Raw genomic sequence first — 10,925 nt, 5'->3', positions numbered from 1 at the left:
ACTGGGGTTAAAATCCCAAGTTGTCTATAAGGATTTTGTACGTTCTCCCCATGTCTGAGTGTGTTTTCCCTGGGGGTCTCCCACCCTTCAAAATGTACTGAGGATTGTAAGTCAATTGGGTTGCATGGGCTTGTAGGCCGAAAGGGCATGTTACCATGCTGTATGCCTAAATTAAAAATTTTTACTTTTAAAATTTAAATTCTAAATTTAAACTCTCTAGGATCGGCATCCCAAGATTTTGAAAGAGCTTGCTTTGAAGATGTGTCTGATACACTTTTATCTTCCAAAGCCCCATAGATTCAAAATAAAATGTAATCTCACAACTAAAGCTGGGGGGGGGGTGGGAGTGGGGGTGGGTGTTGGCGGTGGCGGGGAGGGGAGAAAAGAAGAAACCACAGACCAGTTAACTTAACAGCAACCCAAGGAAATATGGTAGAAAATGTTATAAGAAAGTAATTGCAGGACATTTGGAAAACCATAGCAGTTTTGCGTGAACTTAAAAAGTAGATTTATATTTGATGACTATCCAAGAATGTTTTGAAATAGTAATTAGCAGAATAGATATCGGTACAAATGGGTGAGGTGTGTTTGGTCTTTCTGTCAATATTAAAACTGATTTCTGAGCACTCCTCATTGACAAAAGAAAAAATGTCAGAAGCACTCAATAAGTTAAGGGGCGTTTTCAATATTCCTGGAGTTTTTGGGTTTCCATTGATTGCCATGTCACTGTTTGAATGACAGAAACACATTGTAACTAGTGAATGAAGCCTGAATTGGGGTCATGACATGTGATATTGAAGGATGAGCCTCATTTTGTTTTGCTTCAGTCATTTGGATCTTTGAATTCTATTTGTACCCAACAAGACTTGTGTTTGTGCAAGCAGCTGCAGCTTGCATCACTGACAAGATTGTACAGAGCATTTTTTCCTGGTCTCCTTTCACTCTGCTGGGGCTTTGCATTGGAAGATAGGGAGTGGTTGGATTGAAGCTGCTTCCCTGCCTCAGAGCTTTACTTGTTCAGCTCAGCACAGCCCAAGATGAAACCCTTCGTTCCTTCCTTGAACAATGGGTTCCACCCAATGGGTGACCTTGTGAGGCTCTTCAAAATACTGAGTGTGATTGGTCAGTATTTTCCCATTGGCGCTCATGATCTACACCTATTACAAGCACAATTCCTTCGCTGCCCTTGACCAAAGTCCTGGATAACTCAAGGCTGCAGAAACTCACAATCATAAATCTCTTTCTGTTGTGCAGAGGCAAAGATAAAGAATATTCAACCCTCTAATATGAACACACTATCAGTTAAAAACACAAATTTGTTTTAGTTTGGTAATGATTTTATCAATGAAGATAACTATTGTGAGAATCAATCTTTTCCTCTGTATCATTGCACCTCTATATCATTGCACATTTTCTTCAGTTACTGAAAAACATCATTGAATATATCCAAATCTTTGCCTTTCTATTGCTAGCCTGCCTAGTTTTTCATCAGGATTCATTGATGTAAATAATTTGATTGCATGGAAATAATTAGGGATTCCACATTGCTAAGAATGGTTTTAGTTAAGAAACATTATCCGTTGTGTGTTTTTAAATATGTTGTATTTTGTATGTTAGGTGAAGTACATGAATCTGGAAAATGAATCTGAAATGATCTGTTTGGAAAATGGTTGGCCCAGTGATTCTTACCGGAAGATCTACACCCTCTTCCTGCTATTTTTCACTTACATGTTGCCCTTATTCATCCTTACCATAACCTACTGGAATGTGGGGTTGAAACTGTGGGGTCGGAGACCACCTGGAAACATGGACAAAATCAGAGAAGCTCAGCAAGACAGATCAAAACGGAAGGTAATATCATATAGCTCAGGCAACAGCATCACGGATATTCCGGACATGCCGAGAGACAGGATGAAAAATAAATCAATAAAGCTCTGGCTACATTGCTGTTATCCCTGGGATTGTCCACCACCTGCTGGTTTAACTGAAAAGGCATTTTTTCCTTTTTGATTATTTTAAAAAAGTAAATAAATGAAAAGCAATTGTATATTTCTATACTTCCTTCTACCCATCATAACTTTATTATGGAGGTTAGTCCTTGCTCAGGCAGTTCATTATGCTACAAGAATGCTCCCTGGTCATTAAGACTCTATCAGATGGGGCCAGCAGGCTTCTGTCACTAGCTTTCGAGTTGGTACTAGAGGTTCTGAAAAACTAACTTTCACTCAATTTTGCCCCCAGTATATGTCAATAAGATAAGGTATAATAAATAGTTTTCCTCATTCTGCTCGAACAATTGACCCACTGCCATCAGCACCCACTGTGTCCATTCCAGCCCTGGCATAGTAGATAATACTAACACAACCAAGACATGTTAAATTCAATTTAAAATGCTTAAATTTAGACATTCAGCATGGTAACAAGCCCTTTTGACCCATGTGCCTGCGCTGCCCAATTCTACCCAATTGACCTACAATCCAGTAGATTTTGAAATCTGTAGTTTCCGAAAGAAATTGATTCTATTTCTCCACAAGTATACCAACAGTTTCCATGGGAATATATCTGCCTCACCACCAAAATTTGTAACAGAGTATGAGCTGAAATCTTATTTGTACATATAAACAGAGTTTTGTTCACACGTTCAACAAGGAGATGCTGGAGGGATTCAACAGGCCAGGGAGTATCTTTGGAGAGAAATGGACAGTTAATCTTACAGGTCAGGACCTTTTCTCTGGACTCAAATCAACTGAGGTTAGAATGAATGAGTGGAGTTTTTAAAGAGGTCCCGGCCGAAGAAGTACAGTGTTGAAATAACAGATTATAGTTAATATGAACTTGATTGTTTTGCTATTTGAGATGAGTAAAATGTACTAAACAGTAACATTTATTGTAATTTTTTTTCAGGTAATTAAGATGCTGTTCATCATAGTGGGTGTTTTTGCTCTCTGCTGGTTACCATTTCACATCTTCAGTGTTACATACGAGTTCAATCCGGCTGCCCTGCCAAATGATCCCATGGATATCACTGCCCTTTACTTCTTCTCCCACTACCTGGCGATGTCGCATAGTTTCTGGAATCCACTCATTTATGGATTCTACAATGATAATTTCAGGGTATGTTGGACTTGATGTGATTTGTTTGGATTTAAAACCACATCACATCTGATAAACACTGGAAAAGCAGCTGCCAACTTTTAATTTGTGGATGTTTTCCAACCCAAAGAAGGAAACAGTTAATTTTGAAATGCATAGATTATGGTTTAGATGAAAGGTTAATTTGTTAATTTTAAAAAAATACATCCAAACCGGCAGGAGACAAGAGCCACTTCAGGGACCAATACGGAAAGGTTAGATTGAATGTTTTATTGAGACAAGGCCAACCATTGGCCATGAGAGCAACGTCAACAAGCTATTCTTAGAAGCAGATGAAAGGGTCCTGGGAAAGTATTTTCCATTAAGAGAAACAGAATTAAATGGTTTAGGAAATGGTTACACAAAGAAGTGATTAGAATTGTTCTTGATCAATATGAATATGGGTAGGGGGTTTCTGGTTAAGCGATGCCAGGAAGATTACTGAAATCACCATAGATAAGGCATTCATAGACATGTTGTGATGATGTCTAGATGCCTACTCAACAATCTAACCCTTCCCTACCTCTCATCCATAACCCTCTATTTTTCTTGCATCTATGTGCCTAAGAGTCTTTTAAATGTCTCTATTATACCTGACTCCACCACCACTCCAGGCAATGCCTTCCAGGCACCCACTATTCTCTGGGTAAAAAAGACTTCCCCTGATATCTCCCTTAAACTTTCCTTCCTTCACCTTGAACTGCTACTGTCACTCTAAGGAAAAAAAAAAGGTGTCAGCCGTCCACCCTATCTATGCCTTTCATAATCTTGTAGACCTCGAGAAAATCACCTCTCATTCCTCTTTGCTCTAAAGGGAAAAGCCCTGACTCTGTTAACCTTGCCTCATCACATTTTCCAATCCAGGCAACATCCCGGTAAATCTCCTCTGCACCCTCTTCAAAGCTTCTACATCCTTCCTGCAATGAGGCGACCAGAACTGAGCACAACACTGGCATCCCAAGGGGATTGCAGGGGGGAGGGGGTGTGGACTGCACTGGGAGACACCAAAATGACTGTCTCTAAAATTTTTGTGAGGTGTTTCGGCAGAAATTTATTTTTTAAAAAATAAAAATTATCCCTGCAGTTAGTTATAACAACAAAAACATTTTTCACTCGCCCAGCTTACATGTATCAATTACCTACAAGGCTAAAACTCTATGCTAATTTACTTTTTGGACCTTCTAATGGGCTCTGGTCAAAGCTGTCATTATTACCCAATTACAATCTGCACTCGCTACAAGAACGGGCTGATGTTTTCACTGCTGGTATTTTTATAGTTGCTGCTTTTATCACATTTTCTGATGGTTTACCTACAATATTGTGGTAATTAATACTTGTGAAGCTCTATCAATAACTATTTTGAGAATTAAGTAGCAATTAAAAGAAAAGGAGAATAAAGTTTATCGTTAAAATCAACATAATTTTGATGTAGTTCGTAAGTGTTTTTATTTTGAATTCTATTTTTTTCTTACCAAATTTTCATTTTAACCACATGAAACTATGTAAATACGTTTCAGCTGTGTATATGATATTGTAATTTAAAGGTGTATTTTTAATTTTGCGAGTTGTTTATCTCACTACTATTGCCATTGTTTTCTGTGATATACAGGAATTACAATTTACAAGTAACATTAGCACAAGAAAATGAAGAATTCTGTATGGTCTAGTATGGGAGGAGGTCCATGGGGGGGGGGCACAGGTGACACCATGAGCTACCGCACTGGGTGACACCAACCCTCGTGATGCCAATGGAACACAATATTTCAAGTGCAGTCTAATTAGAGTTTTATAGAGCTGTAACATTGCCTCATGGCTCTTGAAATCAATCTCCTGACTAATGAAGGCCAGCATCCCATTAACCTTTTTAACTACCTTATGAACCTGCACAGCAACCTCGAGGGATCTATGGATTTGGATCCAAAGTCCTGTTGTTCCACACAGTTAAGAATCCTGCCATTAACCATGTATTCCGCCTTCATGTTTGACCTTCCAAAATGCATCATTTCACACTTATCTGGAATTATCTCTATCTGCCTCTTCTCTGTCCAACTCAGCATCCTGTCCTTATCCTGTTATAACCCACTACAACCTTCTACACTACCTACAACACCTCCAACCTTCATATCATCTGCAAATTTACTAACCCATCCTTCCACTTCTTCATGCAGGTCATTTATTTTTTTTTTAAAAAAACACACACAAAGAGCAGAGGTCCCAGAACAGATCCCTGTGGAACTCCACTAGTTACTGATCTCCAGGCAGAAAATGTTCCATCTACTATTACCCCCTGCTTTCTGCAGGCAAGCAAATTCTGAATCCACACAGCCAAGATTCCTGGATTCCATGCCTCATGATTTTTTGAATGTTTACCAAAGGGACCTTGTCAAATGCCTGACTAAAATCCATATTCACCATACCTACCACCCTACTTTCATCGATTTCTTTTGCTACCTTTTCAAAACATTCAATTAAGCTCATGAGGCATGACTTTCCCCTTACAAAGCCATGCTGACTATCCCTGAGACTATACATCTAAATGCTCATAAATCCTTTCACCAAGAATCCTCTCCAATAGTTTTACCACCACTGACATAAGACTCACATCTATAATTCCCAGGATTTTCCCTATTATCTTTATTAAACAACGCGACTACATTTGCCATTTCCAATCCTCCATTACCTCCCCTGTGGCCAGGGAGGAGACAGAGAACATTGCCAATACCCCAGCAATCTCTTTCTTTGTTTCCTGTTGTAACCTGGGGTATATCTCGTCTGGTCTCGGCAACTTATCGATCTAAATATTTTCAAGATCCAGCACTTCCTCTTTCTTAATGCCAACATGTTCCATCTGACCTCATATTATCCAAGGTCCCTCTCTCGGCTGAACACTGAAGCTAAGTATTCATCTAAGTTCTCCCCTACCTCCTCTGCCTCCAGGCACATTTTCCTTCCTTTATCCTTGTGACCCTATCTTTACTCTAGTTATCCTTCTGTTTTTCACATATAGCATGCATAGAATGCAATAGTGTTTTCCTTAATCCTACTGGCCAAGGCTTTCTCGTACCCCATTCTAGTTCTCCTGAATCCTTTCTTGTTTCTTCTTGGATAACACGAGTCCTTTCTGATTTTTGCTTCCTAAACTTTGAGCATGCTTCCTTTTTCATCTTAAATAGCTATCACCTCTTTTTATCAATCATGGTTCCCTTATCCTACCATCTTTTTCTTGTCTCAGTGGTACAAACCTATCCAGAAGCCTGCGCTGTAATTAGCTCTTCCCCAATTAAACAAGTTACTATTTTGACCTATTCCTGTCCTGAATGTCAGGGAGTTGTGGTCACTTCATTAAAAAGCTCCCTCACTGGGCAGTCTGTCACCTGACCAGGTTCATTAATCAGTATTAGATCCAGAATGGCCTCTCCTCTTATCAGCTGGTCCACATACTGTGTAAGAGGTTCTTTTTGGACACAACTCACAAATTTTGTCTCATCCACCCCCTTGCAGTAAAGAAGTGCCAGTCAAAATTAGGAAAATTGACATTTCCCACAACAACCCTGCACCATTCCAGAACTTGCCTACTTATCTGCTCCTCAGTGTCCAAGGATCCCTTCCTGTTTCTGATGTCTACCCACACTGATTCAGTAGAAAATCCCTCCACAACATTCACTCTTTCTGTGCTGATACTTTCCCTGGTTAGTAATGATGCTTCCCGCATCCTTCTATTTCCCTTCCCATCCCTTACGAAACATCTAAACCCTGGAAACTGCATCAGCCAATCCTGTCCTTATGTCAGCCAAGTCTCTGTAATGGCCACAACATGTAATTCCACACATTGATCCATGCTCTGTTCATCTCCCTTGTTCCTAATACTTCCTTCATTGAAGGAAACACATTTCAATCCTTCCAAATGACTACATTTATGCTCCCTCCACTGTCTGTCCTTCTGCACAATCTCACTACATATTGCATCAAACTTTCTACCATCTGCTCTATTCTCTGCCTTTTCATTCTGGTTCCCACCCCCCTGCCAAACTTGTTTAAAACTTCCCCAACAGCAGGTTAAAACAAATCTTTGTGAACAGGTTGGACCTTCCTCAGAACAGATCCCAATGATCCAAAAAGCTTCAACACTACCCACACCCTCCCCCCCCCCCCCCACCAATTATAAAGCTATGCATTCATCTGCCATATTCTTAACCTCACTGACACATGGCACAGGTAGCAATCCTGAGATTACTAATCTCAAGGTCCAGTCATTCAGCTTCCTACCTACAGCAGCTTCCTATATATCTGCCTAACTCCCTGTAGACAAAGTAACACAGACTGTAGATCTCAAACCCAAAAAAAGAACCAGCGTTAATACTCAGTCAGCATTTGCAGAATGGAAAAAAAGATGATGTTTTGGGTCACTAATTTTACCATAATTGGAAAGCATTACAAATGTGATCATTTTTATTAACTATGGAGACATGGAAGTTCCAAGAGGAGAGAAAATCAGACCAATTTTTACCCCTCTAAAGATTTCAGGTCAGGTCTGCAGTTTTCCATAAGTAGGAATTATTAATCCTGGTAATGTCTTTTGGATCTAATATAACACTCAAATACTTTTTGTCCTCAGGCTGACCTGCAGAGATTGTGCATTCGTTTCAATCCATCCAGATGCTGCCTGTACATGTATGGGGATAATCTGTCAATCTACAGCGACTCTGAGATCTTTAGGAAAGAGAACACCTTAAGCATGCATTTGAGCTCAATGGAAAGTTGTAGGTCCCTGGTTTCCAGGAAACAACCTGTTGTTACCACTTCCCATACAGTCCAAATTCATGGTAAGTTTTGCAAGATAAAAAGCACCATTAAAAAAAGCACAGTTTTCTTGTTTGTAAGGAAGGATACATTTTAAGTTTGGTTTTGTGGTGGTACACCACTAGCCTACTGCAGGGGGCAACCTCTGTACCTGCAGGAGTGTAAGGGGACAGGACAACACCTGGCCGGCTGTCAATCAGTCGGCCTGAATGGATCAAGCCCCACCTGGTCGGGTGTCAATCACCCTCCGGGATATAAGCCTGCGCCGGTCTCCCGAGGCCTCACTCAGAGTTGCTGCAGCCACAGCCAGCCTGGCTCTGTGGAAGTCTTTGTGGATTAAAGCCTGTTGGAAAGTCTTTACCTTTGTGTGTGTCTGATTCTGCCGAACAGCGCACCACAGGTTTTGCACATGAACAAAGAAGATAATGCACATATATCAGAAGAGGAATTGTTTTACAGTGTACCCAGAATTGCTTCTGATTCATACCTTTCCAGAACAACAAAAAATGTAGTTTTAATTCTTAAAAATAAATAACCAAATTACAGGTTAAGAGTGTGTGAACAATTGGGAAGTACTCACCACAATATGGTTAGGATCAATATAGGACAGAAAATGGACAATATATTTCTGATTTCAGACATCAGATACAACCCTAAGATTCTTTTATCTGTGGGCGAGGCAGAATTCACACTTATTGGTATTGCAAAAAATCTGGACTCATCGAGCACATGTAAGCAAATAAAGAAATGTAAACAAACTGACAGTGCAACACAGAGATTTTTAAAAAATAATAAAACTAAATGTCCTAAATAAGTCCCTGATTGTGTTTCATAAAAATAAAAGCATCAAAGTAGAAAAGAATTGACCATAATCAACTGGATTTAAAAAGCTGAGAAATCTTCAATCAGTTCTATGACATACAGTATATAATGAATAATTTGTAAAGAATGTGCATTGAAGAAGAATTCTGTGCAACAAAGAGAAAGATGAACTAAGCCATGGTTTTAGAGCTGGAGAGTACAAAAGGTTAAACATTATCATTCTGCTTTTATGAATCATTAATTAGCCTCATTGAATATTTATCCAATTTTGAACACCAAACTTGAGGAAGGGTGTGCAGTCCTTGGAACATCTGAAGAAAAGTTTGCCTGCAATGGTATCAAAGATGTGGAAATGTTACAGAGCATTGTATTGCTCTACTCAGAGTAGAACTGGTTAAGAGGAGTTTTGGTGAAAGATATTCAACCAACAAATATACAAATTAGGAGAAGCAGGACATGGAGCCCCTTCTGTTTAATTTGACTGTGATCTCAACTCAGCATTCTTGGCTTCTCCAGTAACTTTTCATCCCATTTATTTGTAAAAATCTGTCTACCTCTGCCAGAAAACTATTATTCTTCCTCCACCCTTTGATAGAGAGTTCCTTGAGAGTGGAGGAAAAAAATCACCTCTTAATTGACTTAAAATGGGGATCTTGCCTTAAACTGGATATGCCTTGAAGAAGGGCTCAGGTCTGAAACCTGTTATCTATCTTTACCTCCTATGAATGCTGCGAGACCTGCTGAGTTCCTCCAGCAGTTCTGTATCTTTCCTGGGAAGATTATGTTGCCATTGTATGGTGAATTAGAGCCCATTGTCCCAGCAATGTAAATGTTACTTGTTGCTTTTAGTTATAGTCTCAAGTTTAAAAGATTTTACTGAAATGTATAAAATTACTGCTTGGGAGGATTGATGCTGAGAGGCACTTTTCCAGGGCTAGCTGCTCCAAGAAAGCGGTATCAATCAATTATAAACACAATGAGGAGAAATTTTTTCACTAGGGTGATAAACCATGCCATTCTCCAACTAAAATAGCTCCAGTTGCCCGATACAAGAGGGAGATGGATATGAGAATGGAACAGTACCATTGAGTTAGAATATCTGCCGTGCTAATATTGAATGGGTTACTCCTATTTGAATTCCTTGTGCTATCAAATCTTATGTTTTCCCATGACTCTCTTTGATTGTTTTTGTTTTTTTTCTTGTCTTCTTATAGCCTCTTCTGCGATGTAATATCAAAATTGAATACAACCATTTCTCCACGTTCCCAGGTGATGCTTCACATGGAGAAGAATGTAACCTGGTACCAAATGAATGACCAAAGGTTAATTTTGTATGCAGTAAATTGGGAAGGAAAGACAAGTTGGAAATACAGGTCTCTTAAATAATTCAAATGGGAAAAAAAAACTAGCTCATTGCCATGATTGTTAATGTAGTAATGTGATTTGACAGAGGTCGCTGACATTTTCAGAGTTGGCTATAGGCAAGATCAAATTATATTAATTCAACATGTGGGTAAAATCTCAATTTATTCTGTATATTTGTTACTCTGCTTTTAAAAATCACATTTCACTGTTCAAAATACATTTCTTTTCAGTGTTCATCAATTGATCTCAAATGAAAAGGCATATTCAATAAAAATATGAACTCTTACTATCAGTAATATGTGTAAAATTACTGAGCTGCTTGCATTTGTAAGTTCCAAAAAATAACTAACCAAAATAACAACAGGGCTTTGATTTAATGGTTCAGGCAACAGGTTGCATTGATATCAAATTATGACTTTGTTTCACACTGGCAACAATACTTATAAAATACCAAACCAGATTTAAAAATACAAATATATTTGTTTCTTTAGCTGGGCTGTAAAGTCTGATATCTAAAAAAATTATTTGTGATAAAATAATTCCATTTCCACTTCTTTCAAAATTATGGACTCGCCATAATAGAAACAGCCATGAAAATAGGCAAATTTAGTTCATTAGGTTTTTTTCTCACAGCACCACTTTTTAAATTATGAATTACATTTAAAAGTGAAATGTATAATCATACAACTTTAATTACACTTAATTTTACTACTCGAAGATTACATTATTGTTGCAAACTGGCTTCATTGCAGGGGGACTTGGGTTCCACTCCCAAGAACAGTTCCAAAATTGAACTTTCCATAAGT

At 38.7% G+C, this 10,925-nt stretch overlaps 1 long non-coding RNA gene across 1 annotated transcript; it reads left to right on the top strand.

Moving 5' to 3' along the window:
* The first annotated feature begins 2,631 nt into the window (after positions 1-2,631).
* Positions 2,632-10,373, top strand: LOC138743293 (uncharacterized). Its single transcript, XR_011344786.1, has 3 exons — positions 2,632-2,716; positions 7,748-7,955; positions 9,969-10,373. It is a non-coding gene; the product is annotated as an uncharacterized lncRNA (long non-coding RNA).
* The last annotated feature ends 552 nt before the right edge of the window (positions 10,374-10,925 follow it).

Source organism: Narcine bancroftii, chromosome 9 (genome assembly GCF_036971445.1).
Source record: "Narcine bancroftii isolate sNarBan1 chromosome 9, sNarBan1.hap1, whole genome shotgun sequence".
NCBI classification, from domain to species: Eukaryota; Metazoa; Chordata; class Chondrichthyes; order Torpediniformes; family Narcinidae; genus Narcine; species Narcine bancroftii.
This window is presented reverse-complemented; position numbering and strand designations above follow the sequence as displayed.